We start from the raw sequence: 14,833 nt of genomic DNA, 5'->3' as shown, positions 1-14,833 counted from the left end.
AAATTCCCTCCAGGTGTTCTTGAGACATCTCGTTAATGAGAATGGAACGGACGAGGTCACAGTAACCTTGACCTTTGACTGACAAAATCTGATTAGTACATCCTTGAGTCTGAGGGAACAAAATCTTGGGTTGTTCTTCAGATATCATGTTCACGAGAATGAGACAGATGAGGTCACAGTGAGCTTGACCTCTGAGCTATGACTTCTGAAATCTAATCAGTTCAAAGTGGACATTTGTGCCAAATTTAAAGAAATTTCCATTGTTGAGATATTGCATTGATGAAAATGGGATGGTAGGATGTTTCGTACGTAAATACAGATGGACACATGGATGGACAGCTCTACAACATAATGCGTCTGGTCATGGCCATCACTGGCACAGAGGCATAAAAACATTTAAATCAGTTATAACTGTAGTGCAAGGAGTTTATACATGAGTGTGTCATGAGGTGTGTGTAAAAGTACAAATCAAAGAAATAATGAACATGTGGAGAGCTGGAGTGTTCATGGGATGTAGCATGGTGAAGAAGGGAGAACTACATCCGTCTATACAGGTGAGCTAGTTGTTACAGGTGTGCCACATCTCCTGTGAGGAACCTGACCTTCACTGTACCTTTAGGCTCCCTGGAACATAAAAGCACTCACAGTCACACCAAAACAAAGGACAACCCTCAGAGTCCCCCCAATAGACGTTTTTTAATGCAGACATTTTGGCATGTCGTAGTAGTAAGTAAGTAAGTAAAGTTTATTTATATAGCACCTTTCACAGATACTAGATCACAAAGTGCTTTTCAGTAGACAAAGCAAGTACAACAATATAACACAACATTAAAAACAAAGCACAAAACAAAGCATTAAAAACAAAGCAAGGCAAAAGACAAGGTGTCTGCAAAGTGCAAAATGTAAATAAGTCCCAGTATTGTGCACGCTGGCTGACTGGAATAGCTGACTGGCACACTTAATGGAACTGAGCCATTGTCTAGGTTATTAATCTCACCTGTGCTTTTCCTTCTATGACAAGTCAAAATGTCTGCTGTAAAAAAGGTTCATTCCCTGCTCACTATCTCTCACTCAGCAACAAGGAAACAATTCAGAAACAGATGAGACAAGTGACCATAAGCTCATAATTCTCAAATGATAAAAGTCTGAAGCAATGCCACAAAACAAGCATGACATAAGAAAAACAAGCGGAGCAGAATCTAACCCATGAGGTGAGTTGCTCGGTAGCTCTCTGATTTTGCCAGAAAGTAGAGCTTGTATTCCACAAATAACGATGCACAGCCTTGTGTTTGTCTACCACCACACATTTCCCTGGGATATGTATTATGCAAACACACTTGGGCCTCTAGTTTCACAGCAGCGGCATTAAGCAATATCAGCAAACACAATCAACACTGATTGTATCAGCAAAGTTAGCAGCAGTAAAGAAACGTTGGGTCTACTTTAAAAAGACTAAGCTGATTGTGCTGTGCCTGTACCAACCATATAAACTGCTGATATCAGAGTTTATTGCAGTAGCTTATATCAGTGAATTTTCTGATGTATTAGCCACTGGGCAAAAGAAATAACATTTACTTAAGCATAAACAACTCCAGCACAGTGAGCTGATGGGAGAATATTAATTTAAAAATAGGGAGACGCCCGTTCTAAACCTTCGAATTACTTTATTTTGTTTTTAAGGGGCTTATGTATTGAGGTCCATTATTTCATGCATAGGAAGTGTGAGATGCAATAAAATAGCTTTGATAGAAGAATGTACTTGGATTTAATTCTTGCAGGATATAAGGGGGAGCTAAGTACAAAGATCTGGTCTCTTCTGCATTCAAAAGAGATGCAGGTCAGGTGAGTCTGAAACAAAATTACACTCAGCTGTCAGTGTGATTGTTCGTTAGTGTTAGCTCCGTGTGGCCAATTAATCTCAGTGTGTGCTGAGCTCCAGCCCCCTGCCACGTGTTTAGGCAATGATAAGCTAACATGTTAGCCATAAGAACGCAAGGAGCTAGTAGCAGGTGTGGACTCGAGTCACATGATTTGATGGCTTTAGACTCAACTTAACAAAATCTAATAAGACTCGCAATTCAACTTAGACTAACACCAATGACTCGTGATTTCACTTGGATTTGAGCCTTTTGACTTGAAACTACTTGACACCTTCTCTCAAGCCCAAAGATCAGAAAGTAATTTAAAAGGTTTGCCATGAACCAATTAATTTCAACTAACGTGGATGCTAATGATTCCCAGTGGATCAATACTTAATTCCCCAGGTCCATTTTGTTTAAACAATCCACAAATGACCAGTCAAGTTGCAGGAGGAAACACAGGAGAAATAACATAACTTTGCAAAGCACCAGCTGGGGAAAAAATGATACCAAGGATGCATGCACAAAACCAACATCAACAAAGTCTGAATGGATGTATGCAAAATCACAGGTGGAGATGCAACTTCTGACTGTTCAACAGTTTAAGAACAAAGAACAGTAAGTCGAGGCTACTATTATGAAGAAGCTTGTTTTTAAAAAAAATTACACATTTTAAAAAGCCTCCATGATTTTTAGAAATTTAATAAATTATTAAAATGGCATTACATTTGGTGAAGTGCACACTATGACTTGTTAAGGACTCAAAACCCAGTTTAGGACTAGGGACTTGCCTTGAGGCTTGTCAGTCTTGACTTGGGACTTGAGTGCAAAGACTTGTGAATTGCAAGACATAACTTGGTCCCACCTCTGACTGGTTGTGTAACAAAACTGTGGTGCTGTGGTCATTAATGTAGCTGTAAGGTACAGTCATACAAGAGCAAATTAACAATGGCAAACCTCCAAAGCCTCCCCCTCACTTATGTTCAATGCAAGCTGAGAGGTGATTAAAGCATTCGCTTCTAGTGGCAAAGCAAAGTCGTGTCTTTGCACTTGTAGTGTATTATCATTCACTCTGAAGCTTTGGAACAGATGACCAGTAAGGGGCTTAGGGTCAAAAGTATATATGGTCAAGGTCAAGAAGGTATTTATGGCCCAGGGTCAAGGTTTGGTGAAGTCCAACTAGGGTGACTCTTTGTCGTCTGTTTGACTTTGTCTCACATTTCACAGAAACAACCGTGTTTATATAAAGCAAAACACACCTCAAAGATTATCAGATGGGTTTAACGGTGAAAATGAGCTATATGGCTTATGGAAACAAGGAACTCCGGACGGCACTCTGTCAGAAGACTCCACTCGCAAATATCCACATGGGACTGGGCTCGAAATGCGAAGCGCTGTCAGTCACAAAGGGGTTCAACAATTCCCCCAGTCATCATGCAAACACCGAGCGTCCTCTCCCGCCTACCGCTCCATTAGGTCCCAGGGAAGCTGAGCCTCCCTGGAAGTGACAATTTTGTCTCATTTATCCAATGACCGTCTCGCTTTGCTGCATGAAAAAAAACTGCTCTCCAATGACCGTCTCGCTTTGCTGCATGAAAAAAAACTGCTCAGTGCTGTCTCATAGGAATGCTTGCAGGCTCCGCGTCCACTGTGCTGACACGAGAATGTATGACAGGGAGGTCGTGTTTGAAAACTGGTGATAAACAGGTGACGTTTGACCATCATAGTCATGATGTTAAACGCATCCTGGCTTACGTTTAATGCAATGTAAATTCTTATTTTAATGTAAATTCAATAGTGCATATTTGACCATTTCTTCTATGAAATTTTAGGGGCAGTTCAGCCTCCCTTGTTGTCTCAGAGCAATCGCCTCTGGTGTTCACACACAACATATTTTGCTGTCTCTCATAAGAGAAAAACCGTTCCATTCGCTCAAAACACACTCACATACACACACATTAAAAAGATAAAGTGCATATGCAGTTATTGTACATCTGTCTGTGGAAGTGAATTCAGCCTTTCTCACAGACATTTTGACCCACAGCAGGTGTAACAAATAAATGATTGCTCAGTTCTCTATCTGTCCCTGTAAGCAATGTGCTATAAGTCTTTTCATGTACGAAGTTAACTGGGTTGTTTTGTTGAATGGATTTTTGGGCACGTTACATTAGATTAGCCTCACTTCTTACATGCATTCATAAACTGTTGGTGTTTAAAATAAAGACGCTGACTATTCAGTGACTGTTTCACAGTGAGGCAGCTTCACAGTATTGTCAGCTTCTCCTGGTTGTTAAAACTCAAACAGTGGGCTTCCTCTGTTCATACTGTACACCATTGTTAACCAGCTAGTGTCGCCTAGCAACCTCAGCCATGTGCGAGTGTTTTTGCATGACGTCTAGAGGTCATTTCCATTAATTATTTTGACCTTTTTGATGTTATTTGCATAAAAAAGGATCGCACATCTGTTTTCATGTGCCTCAATTAAGGAAAAAATGTTGGGTTTTCTCTTGGATGATTTGATTTTTTTTTTTAACTTCAGATGCTTTGAACAGCACCCGCTCAGTGAAGATCAAGTTCACTTGAACTTCAAACATGTCATCATCTCGGCGGGAGTCTCTGCTCCATGTAGAGTGGAGTCCTTGCTTAAAGGCTGTCCTACAAATCTGCTTGCTGCAGGGGCTTTTTCTCCCACCTGAAGGGAACGTCTGTGAACGCAAACAGAACTCAGTGATTAATATAAAATGGCTTACAAGCTGAGAGGCCAGACTTCCATACATATTCCAACAATCAAAGAACAAAAGGAGGTGAACTGGTATGTGTGGATAGTGGCTAACAAGTGAATGACATGCAGGTGAAAAGGTGGCTGGGGAAGGCCAGGCAGAGCTGATTAGGGAAGTGGGAACAGGTGTGTGGATGGGTGTAGCAGTAAAGTAATGGGGATAGGAGGGAAAGTACGAGGGTATCTGGTTAATGGATGGAAAATGGCAATTAATAGTCACTGGGGAAGTAGGGATTGGGCTGAAGAGGAGGGACAAAGGAGGGACAAAGGACAGACCATGACAGCACTCTTGTCACAGTGTGTACAATTAATTAAATTAATTACATTTTTTTGCATTTCCCTTTTAAATTTGATATTATTACATTATCAAGTATGCTGTATTTAGAGTTTTGTTGCAGTCTTGTAAACTAATTTCCAATCTGCTCCATGTTGTACATGTTGCTACAGTGAAGTCCATTCCTCTCTAACAGTGTTTTAGTGAAAGAAAATCAGTGGGTCTGCTCTATTTCAGTGCACCGGTGCACCTCTCAACACGTAACAGCGAGGGCCAGGAAAGCTGTTTTTAATGGAGAGTAATCCCTCAGGCAGATGCAGCAACACGTAATTGTCAGCTGCAAAAACAAACAACAATGTCAGCCAACAGGGCAAAAGCTTTGGTAGTTTTGTTGTGACAAATGATGCATGGGAAAAAATATTCACATTATGATGTTATATAAGCCTGAATGACATTCATCCCTTCTCTGTCCTATCAGTTTCACTTGATTTGTTTGTCTTTGTATGGGCCACATGGTCATGGTGATGTATCTGCCTCTCTTGCAGCTCAAATTTAGTGGCAGATTGCCAGCTGTGAAACCCATCAAATGATGTGCAGACTCCAGCTTTTGGTGAACACTGGCGTGGTGATGGTGTGGACCCAGTGAGTGAAGAATGCATAAAAGTGCAAGCAACAAGTTGGCCTCAAACTTGGCACGCCCATGTACATATGTCACATGCCTGCAGCTGCTTCATAGTAAGTTCTCCCCCAGGCTTTTACATAGATATATTTGGTCCTCCTCATGTATGTGCAACTGTATTGTGATAGACAAAATGTAAAAACACCTTTTCTCATGCAGTATAATCCAGTGGTGATTCTCAGAGTGAAAGAAGGATGCTAAAAACGGATGAATTTCAAGGAGGCTATGTCGTCACTCCAGTGAAGGTCTGTTTCAATGTCAAGAGGCCTTCAAATTCTACTGAGGACCAAACCCTTCCTTCAGAAAATTTTCAAGAATGCATGTGTGTGTGTGTCCTCGGTGGGCTTGAAGTACCTACAATTCTTTGCACACAATTTGCTGGAATTGAATTCTGTGACTTGTCTTTTTAAGTTTTGTTTGTGATTCATCCTGGCTTCATATGAGCAGAGGAAATCTCCGGCAGTCACTAGGCTAATTTATACAATGTAAAATGCCATAGGCTTGTGCTAATAACGTTAGCATGTTATATTTGTTTGGAAAACGTGTTTAGTATAAGACAGTTGTTTTGTCAGTGAACCTTGTGAGTTGTAATGGAGCCAAATTTTGTAACACTACCTTTGTTACATGTTGATGTTGTCCCTGGCTTCATATGAGTAGAGGGAATGTCCACTAGCCACTATGCTAATTTATACAGTGTAAAATGTCATAGGCTTGTGCTAATAACGTTAGCATGTTGTATTTGTGGGGAAAATGTGTCCAGATAAAGACAAGTGTTTGTCTGTGAATGCTGCGAGTTATAGTGAAGGTGATTTGTGTACTTGTGTTTGAAATTGTCTCTATTAAGCCATGTTTAATGTGTGTTTAATGTGTGTTTTGAATCAACTAAACTTTACAACACTTCACAGAAACCTCTGCCACTGACTAGTGTTTTGGAGGTGTAACTGCAGAGTGACACAGACACACCACTGCACAAGTATAAATGCTCACAATGGCGTAGGACACATGCGTAGGCTATGGCATATGCTCTGCACAGAGCTGACGCACAAGTGTAAATCCACCTTTAAGGCTCAGTACTTCCCAAACACGACATTACCATGCTGTCAGACAGCCTCTTTTGACGGGGAACTGAACTAAAAGTGAAACTTATCTATGCTCTCGTCAAAGCCAAACTCCATTGACAAAAGTAGTGGTTTTACCTTGCAGAACATGGAAGCTTCTGATCTACCACTGCCTCAGTCAGTTAGTTTTTAGATTCTTCATTCCTCTGAGTAATGCAAGAAAAACAGTTTTCCTCACAAATTCAATGTGACACCGACTGAGTTATTGATATACAAATGGTGATTCAGGGGGTTGAAGGATTTCTTTGATGTGAAATTGAAATCTGCGTGCTTCCCTGAAATGTTGTGCTTGCTATATCCTGACTTTCATTTCCTTTTAAAATGTCTATTTATTCATTTTACTTTTGCCAATTTAAAATCCCCATCTGAAAAATTGCATTTTGCATCTCAAGGCAAAGCCACTGTAATCAAATGTGGTATTCATGCTCAATTGAGGTGTTCACAAATACACTTTCCCGAATCATGACCCTAGGTTGTACTGAAATAATGAAAGCTTTAAGCTGCTGTCAGATGTTGACATATGTTTGGGAGGAGGGTTCAGGGCACCTTTCCTCAACGCCCCTCGAGGCCTAAACACAGCAGCTGTTCAGTGGCTCTGAAACAGCCTCAATATGGCCAAACTCACCAGAGCCAAACACACTTCACAACTGCATATGTTCATCACATACCAACACTTTAACGCTGCTACTATTATCATATAGGCCTTCCTACACATGTACTTTGGAACTGTAAAGTTTTCCCACAACAGCTGAATTTATGAACACGCACACACTGTGCCAAAGCAGAGAGATAACCAGCTGCCTATGGAGGCGAAATATCCAGAGCTATCTCCTAAGCCCTGTTTCTTCAGCTTCCAGTTTCTGTGAGAGAACATTTTTTTGTCAATATGGATTATTAACCGTGAATGAGATATTTAAGACACAGCTTTAGGGGAACTGGCAATAATTTATTGCAGTTGAGTCATTATTCAGACACAGGTGTCCTTACATGAGTGGTAGGGTTGGAGAGGAAATCGCAGTGGAACACAGCTTCCATCTGGTGGGGAGAGAATGTAAGTACAAATTAAACCATTGATAAGAGTCACTGACGTGTTCTTGCATGCTGATGTGCTGTCTTTAAGGGTGTTTTCACATATTGTCCTTTTTAAATTAACTGAACTCAGTCCTCTTAAAGTGCACCTAAAGTGGACCAACACAAAAGGGATTCAGTTCTCTTTCTGGTCCATTTCAGCTCTGATGGAGCCTCAGTCCTCTTTCTGTTCACACTATAGCCTTAATTGTGTCACTGCAGTGCGGTCATGAAGCCCCTGTCTTTCCAATAGACTTAAAATTGGACGAAACCCTGAGTGTTTCTGCGCAGTAGACTGTTGCTGTCTGATGTATTCTACATTCCACATCTGGAGACGTGCAGTATCTTCCGTGAACCAAACTCTGCCTCGTCCAGCATCTTTGCAAGTGTTACAGGCCAGCATGGTTTCGTCTATTTTTATAAGCATCCCAGTGCAACAGCATGTCATCTAGAGGGCTAAATACAATGGCAAAGAGCAAAGCGACCACTCCCCGAGATGATCTGTGTTTGGTTCACTTCATAGGGATTCTCTTGGAGTGCTCACATGTGTGCAAAAAATGATGTGTCATTGCTCTGAGTCGGCTTAGACGGCCGAAAAGGACCAAGTGTGAAAACACAACACTTTTTTTTTCTTGTATGTATTTTGTACTGGTGGAGTTTATAGTATATTTACTGTTGTAAGTATGATGGTATTTCTACTATTCTGGTGCAGATTTGTGTTCATTCCCCCACCTCCAAACCCAAAAATGGGCAGAAATAAATACAGATATTGCAGTAGGAACCTGGATTATTTTGCTTTGATGGTTTTAAACAACCTGAACACATCCTCTCACCATTCTGCATCCTCTGTTTTAAAGCTGTAGCTCTGTGATATTTCCTTTGCATGATAGAAAAGATAAATATTCTATCTTCAAAATAATAATAACAATACACTGGATTTATAAAACGCTTTTCTAGATACTCAGACGCTTTACAAAGAACAACAGCAAAACAAAGGGGAAAAAACAATACAGAGATGAAATAATCTGTAAGAAGGGAAACAATGAAGAGAAGGAGAAGAACAGTTACATGCACATGTACATGATTGAGTCCAGGATGCAGGAGGGACAAAGGAATTTAAACACCATGTTGATATAATGATGTTTTTCTGCAGATAATTGTATTAATACGAAGCAGCAGCAGTCCAGGCAATCTCGAAATTGAGGCAGTTGTAGAGGCTACTCACATCACAGCAGTGACTTAGATTAGCGAGAAAGACAAGATTGCTCTGCAGGCGGACCATTTCTCTCCCTCGTACAGCAAAACTGCAACAATCTCAGCATGTGGGATTCTTTTACAGCCCGTTTTTGGATGATAAAATGAATCTTCAATATGTCAAAATTGGCTCATTATTTCCAATCATCCCTGGCCTTCTCTAATCCTGAAACTCATGTACTGCTCAGCAAGAGACCCGGTGCAGGAGAAAATTGTCTGCTTCACGGCAGTCCGTGAACCAGGAGCACCCTGCTCAGTAGGAAGTCATATCCTGGATTTGGGTTAAAGCTTGAGCCAAATCAGCAACGGTAAAAGACGTTTTACCTAAGCAGAGGTAGCAATATCACATTGTAGAAATACTCTGTTACAAGTTAAAGTCCCTCATTCAAAACCTAACTGACATAGTAAAAGTATAAAGATACTAGCATCAAAATATACTTAAAGTACCAAAAAATAAAAATACTCACTATGCAGAAAGGCCTATTTCACAATAATGTTCAGTGTATTATATTATTAGATCATATTACTGATGCATAAATATACTCATCACTTTAATTAGTCAGTTTTATATTATCATATCAGAATCTGCAAAGTTACTTGTAGTTATTTGATGAATGTACTGGAGTAAAAACGTGGACGGATTATGAGACAATGGGCCCCTGGGCACAAATAGCAAAAGGTCCTTTTTTCAGATCACTTTGTGTCCCTTTAAATATATTTGTGTCTTCTTTGGTCATTTTGTTTTTCTTTTGAGGTAATTTTGTGTCCCTCTGAAATATTTGTGCCTCTCTTGGTTGTTTTGTATCCCTTTTTAGTTCCATTGCATTCCTTTGTGGTAATTTTGTTTCTCTTTGAGGTAATTCTACGTTTCTTTGTGGTATATTCGTGTCTCTTTGAAGTTCCTTTGCGCCTCTTTGAGGTGCTTTTGAATGTCTTCCTGGCCAGTACATGTTAATTTGTCCTGCTCTGCATCTAGAGGCCTTCAGACTTTAAGACAACACTGATGCCAAGTGGCTAGTGGACCTTAGAGCACGTCACAGCAACCTCTCAGAACAAGAACCTGTCACCATCACCAATGCAGACATCCAACAACAAGTATCAGGTGTAACAGCACCAGGACCTGACATGATGCATTCCTACTGGATGAAGAAACTACAAGCACTCCATGATCGCCTGGCAGCACAAATGAGTGAGCTTCAAGCAGACAGCACTCACCCAGACTGGCAAAGACAAGGCAGGACAATACTGATACAGCACCTTCGAACTACCGACCCATAACCTGTCTCTCCACAACACAGAAGCTCCTCTCAGGCATCATAGCAGCAAAGCTGAGTAGGCAAAGCAAATCTCTGAAGGGCACAGGACCTGAGGGTTTGAAGCACCAGCCACTGGACTACAGAGCAGTCCCCCAAGACTCTAAGACTAGACAGACAAACCTGAGGACCGCCTGGGTCGACTAGAAGAAAGCGTGCAACTCAGTACCCCCCACATGGATACTGGAGTGTCTGGCACTATTCAAGACTCACAGCACGCTGATAACATTCATCAAGAACTCAATGTGGCTGGAAAACAACACTGGAAGCCAACTCCAAGGCCATCGCACAAGTCACCATCAAGTGGGGCATGATTCCGAACCTATGGTCCTTTGCTTTGCCCTTCTACGCTGACAAGTGTCCAATCAATGAAAGGCAAAAAAGCCCTAAGAATATATTTTAAAAAAAACATGGCAAGAGTCCAGTTTAAAAAAAAAACAGTTACCCCTCAGACCTTGCTTTGTGCTCCTTTTGGCTCTCACACTCGGTGCTTATCATACATTCATTCATTTTCCGTAACCGCTTATTCTGTTGAGGGTCACACTGAGGTTGGAGCCTATAGCTGACATTGGGCAAGAGGCGGGGTACACCCTGGACAGGTCACCAGACTATCACAGGGCTGACACATAGAGACAGACAACCATTCACACTTACATTCACACCTACGGACAATTTAGAGTCACCAATTAACCTGCATGTCTTTGGATTGTGGGAGGAAGCCGGAGAAAACCCACCCAGACACAGGGAGAACATGCAAACTCCACACCGAAGGGCTCCCCCATCCCAGGGTTCAGGGTGGGGGTTTGAACTGTGGGGCAACAATGCTAACCACTGTACCACCGTGCCCCCTTTAGTCATGTTTCCTCTTTTATTTTGTTTCACTTCCTGCCTTTGTCTGTTTCCCTCCAGTCTTGATTCCCTGCGTTCCAATACCCATACTACCATACTATTTAGTATGCCAGAAAAAGAATTAGTGTGTCCCAATACATAGTATGTCAGATGCAGTATGCCAAAAGTACCAGGATGTTCTACAACATCCGGTCATATTTCGCAGTATGCATGTCAGCATGCTTCTTTGGCCATTCTGACCCACAATCCTTTGCGCAGCGGAAGTTACGTCACACTGACTGAGCTGCGTGTACAACCAACGCCCACACTTCCTTTCATACATGATTTATTTAATTTGAGATACTAAGACACTGCATATTAGGACTGCAATGATCTGATTATATACTGTCACATATCATACAGTTTTTCAAGAACACGGTTACAACATTCAACTTTATTGTGATTATAGTATAATCAATGTTAGGGTTCAATTATGACTACAATATAGAAGATTCTACCAGTATAGGCAGTGGTGTAAGTGTGGTATAAATAATGAATGAATATGACTAAATATGAATACACTATGGGCCAGGTATGAGCAGTATAGACTAGTAAATATATAAATAGTAAAAGTCAAATACATATTAAGTAATGTAGTAACAATGTGCAAGTATGTTACACTACAAATAAAAGTAATGTGAATGTAAGGCTGCTTCACGTGCAGACAGAATATAGTGCCAGCAGCTGCATAGCTGTAAATATATTTAACAACACACATCTGCCAGCAACAGAGAGCTGTGTGTGAAGGGGGTTAATATGCCTACTGGTGACTAGTTCAATAGACAGGTCACTAATAATAGGCTTGGGACTGTTTACGTGAACACGTCAGTTTATTAGAAACAACAACATACATTATGACATAACAGCAACAGAGCTCTCCGGCACCTCCGACGGTATGCACGACTCTGGCAAGCTCGACGAGAGGAGATTTGCTGTATCTCTGAAGTACAACAACACAAAATATTTAAATGTGGCGCTACGGACGGAAGTGAGCAAGAGGGTCGGAGTTCAGAGAGCGATGTGATGGCGGATGTAGTGTGTCCCAATAGTATGCATACTGCATGCATACTGCATACTACACTACATACTTTTTAAGGGCAGCTGCAGTACATACTAAAAGTATATAGTAGAAGTATGCGATTTGGAACGCAGGGCTGGTCTGCCCTGATAAGTTTCACCTGTCCGTCACTACTTCTGCAGTTACGTGGCTGACTCCCTACTCATCTGTTTTCACTTCCCAATCAGTCACTCTCTTTAGCTCTTTGTCAGTTTGCTGTTCATGTCTTTCCCCATGAATATTTCTGATTTTGTGTTTCCTGGTGTTTAGTATTCCCGGTATTCTGGTTTAGTTTTGTGTTTTCCTGTTGCCTGCCTCTGGACTCTTTAATTTACAGCTGTTTTCTTAATAAATCACCCTAATCATGTGTTTATTCTGCATTTGGGTCCAAACCTGCTGCTCCTGAGCTGTGACAAATTTGAGTGACATTTTGCAGGTGAAGGCCAAGGGGGCCCCTGACACTCTGGGCCTCTGGGTTGGCCTGTTTGGTAATTATTAAAGTATAATATGTGGTGGAGTAGAGGTATAAAGTAGCATAAAACTGCACTTAAGCAAAGCACTCGTGTGTGTTACTTTCCACCACAGCAAATCAGCCAGCTGCCATAAAAGAACCAGAATCAAATTATATCTAAAGAGGGCTGTGATAACTGGGAATTTGAGAAATGTTCAAACATTTTAGTCTGTATCAGTAAGATATTATTAAATTTATTAGGCTATATTGAGGCATATTTTTAAAAAAGCTGCATTTTTTAAACTCCTGTGGTGCAGTTGAAGTCTAGGATTTCCATAAAGAAGATTTTGTTGAGTCTTCAGTTAGAATCCAGTTTATATATAAATGCAAGAGCCGGTATTGAAATTAAAATATTGGGGTGCTTGAACACTTTATGCTTTTAAATTTACATCTGTCTGCTGATTTTTTTTTACAATCGACAAAAAGAGAATTCCTACATGTAGGGCACATATCCCTTTAATGTTTGCAAAAGGAAAACAGGAGAGACATGTTGGTGTTCTTCAAAGCTCTGATCGATACCAAAGAGCTCTACACTACTTTTAGACCAGAGCAGGCTGAGAGGGAAAGGTGCGGCACAATAGCTCCACAGTTCAGCCTGCTCTTATCACATCTCATCAGCCTGTTAAGTCAGTGGTCCATAAAACTGTCTCCAGTGTGATATGCCATCATCACATCACACCCTAATTTTCCTGAACAACACCTTACAGTCGAACGAGCATGCTTTGCAATGCATAACCGGAGTGCGATGGTGAATTAGGCACCAGGGGACACCTCCAACTCTTACCGCTTATTAAACCTCAACTACACTTTCAGAACTTCACCATGCCAGCCCAAGCAGAGACGAAGCTCTCCCTCAGCAGCAAAGTGTTGCACATATTGTTTTGTCAAGTTCCTCATTCACTCGCTGACTCCGACTCCTAACTATATGGCATATGGCTGAGTTAAATTGCATGCGCTCATATTCACTGTATGCTGTCTGTGCCTGTGTGCATTGCTGTGTTTGTGCAATATGCAAGTGGATGTGGAGAATAATGTTGAGTTTGGGTAATTAGGAAGTGTGTGTGTCTGCCTGCCTGTCTTGACTGTATGTCTACAAGTGCACAGAGAATGCAAAATGACTCCCATAGCTGCCTTTGTCTCCCTCTGGGCCTCCCAGTCTTCCCAAGCTGAACAGATCCAGCCAGGCTGCCTCCCTCTCAGGGTCCAGACTAGTTAACAAGCAGCAGAATAAACGCCAGCCAGTTAAATTGTATGTAACTTTTTAGTTCGCACTAATAGTGTGACCTTTATTGATTTCTTGTCTCTGCCTTCAGCTTGGCGAAACACTAATGGCATTGGTCAATAAAAAACCATGAAGTGGAAGTTCTCAATACCCCTCCCCCTGTGTTGACCACAGCCCTAAAAATAGCCACTCAACCTCCCTCAGAGTCCGGTGAGCCGGTGCCATGACAGCTTTTATTCAGTATGAGCTGCACTGCGTCCCTGTTTGTTTCCTCACTACAGATGTAAGAGGGCCAACACGCTGAGCCGTCCGCCAAACACATCTACTTTCTCCCCTGTCCCTGCCAGCTTCCATTCAGATGGCCGGGCCACATCCAGTGAGTGCCCTGCCTCTTTTAATCAATACATTTATAACACGATGAGCAGAACATAAAGAAACACTGAGACTTGGGCGCGCAAATCGAAAAACAAACAGCAGTTTCAGCAACTGTATCTTGCATGGCACTCTGGGACCCAGTGCTTCAAAGAATTACATTCAAGAACAAGTTTACAATAAAAAAAAAACTGCCCTGTTTCTGTGTAGCTACCACCCACTGTTTTATTGACTGGTATGTCAATGTGTACCCCTGCCTGCTGATGTCTTTCCCTCCACTCTTGGCACTTATTGAGCTTTGCAGAAAGAAATATTATGAGCATGAGTTCAATAGAGCTGAAATTATTCCCACTTCCCTCCCAGTGAAAACAAGCATCCACTCTTGTGTCATTCTCCAAACTTCTCAAGCCTGAACTTTGTCGACAGTCTGCTCCTGTTG

The sequence above is a fragment of the Epinephelus moara genome, chromosome 10 (genome assembly GCF_006386435.1).
Source record: "Epinephelus moara isolate mb chromosome 10, YSFRI_EMoa_1.0, whole genome shotgun sequence".
NCBI lineage: Eukaryota > Metazoa > Chordata > Actinopteri > Perciformes > Serranidae > Epinephelus > Epinephelus moara.
Note: the sequence above shows the minus strand (reverse complement) of the source record.